Below are 1672 nucleotides of genomic sequence, written 5' to 3' on the forward strand. Positions count from 1 at the left end.
GCGTAATATCACTAAAATTAGAAACATTTTGTCCAAAAATGACGCAGAAAAACTGATTCATGCATTTATCACGTCTTTCACGAGTTTCTAAAAGTAGAATAGGAGGCAGAGCTTTCAGTTCTCAAGCTCCTCTCTTGTGGAACCAACTTCCAGTTTCTGTCCGTGAGGCTGACACTCTGTCACTCTGTTTTTTATCAGACACTCTGTTTCCTTTATCATAAAGGAAAGACTGAAGACTTTCCTTTATGATAAATCCTATAGTTAAACTTAGGTTTCCTAACATATTCCTAGTTATTATAGTTAATTAGTTWTGCTACTATAGGCTTAGACTGCTGGAGGACAAACTGAGCACATTTCCTCACTCTGCTMTTATCTTTACTCTCTCTCCTCTACATTTTTGTCATAATTACTTCTATCAATAACATAATTTCTTTGTCTCTCTTCCAGAGGAAATTAAAACTAGACCGGTCCTGTCTTTGTCTGTGTCTCTTTCCTGTCCACAAACCCAGGCAGAAGGCCACCTGTCCTGAGCCTGGTTCTGCTGGAGGCTTCTTCCTGTTCAGGGGGAGTTTTTCCTCTCCGCTGCTGCCGATGTGCTGCTCAGGATGGGAGACTGTGATGAAGCAAAGATTTGACGCAGTCTGCTGGCTTCTTTGGATTTATTGTTTTGTTTTGTTTTTGTGTACAGTGCCCTGAGACAACAGTTGTTGTGACTTGGTGCTATGTAAATAAACTGAATTGAATTGACTTGAATTTTGTGGTAGTTACAGACACACAAACACATTTTCTTTAATCAACTAAAAGCTTCATAAACAAGTCACGTCATTAAAAACTATTTCACAATCATTGTCCACTTGATGGCGCAGTAGAGCAAATGAAGCATGACCATGCTTTGACTCGTGTGGACCAGTTGGATGGAAAGCTTCAGTGCATCATGAAGCTTCATTTCACCATCACTACAATATTGCCCCTTTAAAAAAACTGTTGTGGCGGCAAAAAGCAAGACATGAACAGGCAACAAAGGGAGAGATCCAGGGCAAACCAAACAACGAACAGACAAGGAAGCGATGACAAGAGACTGGTTAAATAGCAGCAGGGTTAAGTGTGGAAACAGCTGGATGGATACTGAGTACAGACAGATGTGAGAGTGATCCAGGAGAAGACAGAGCAGGCTGAGGAAAAGATGGTGATGAGAACACACAACACCAGAGAGAGACAGAAACACAACACAGATCCTCACACTCCCGCTACTTCGGCTGCAATCCAGTTCTGCTGGGAAGTGAGTAAAACTTTCTTTACTTTTAATAGTATTTCTGTATTATTTATTTCACATTTAGTTAGTCATTCATAGTACTTTTCAGAGTTTATAAAAGGACGTATTAAAACACTGTTTCCATGCAGTGAATACCAGGTAGAGGTAAGTTATTGTTTGTTAGCTGTGCTCAGCTGTAATAATGAGACCAGGAATGTGACGTTTTGTCATTATTTGGAGTTAAACATAATTCAACAATAATTTATTACAACTGGCATTTTGCGGGTCACCATAATGTTTGTTGAAAAAAGTTTGACATCCCTGGTAGATTTACTGAGCTTTCTTTAAGAACCAAGATTATAATAGTTTAGGATTTTTCATTACAGTTTAATTTTATTTTGTTGTGACAAATTTTTATTC

Source organism: Austrofundulus limnaeus, unplaced genomic scaffold (assembly GCF_001266775.1).
Source record: "Austrofundulus limnaeus strain Quisiro unplaced genomic scaffold, Austrofundulus_limnaeus-1.0 Scaffold8, whole genome shotgun sequence".
NCBI lineage: Eukaryota > Metazoa > Chordata > Actinopteri > Cyprinodontiformes > Rivulidae > Austrofundulus > Austrofundulus limnaeus.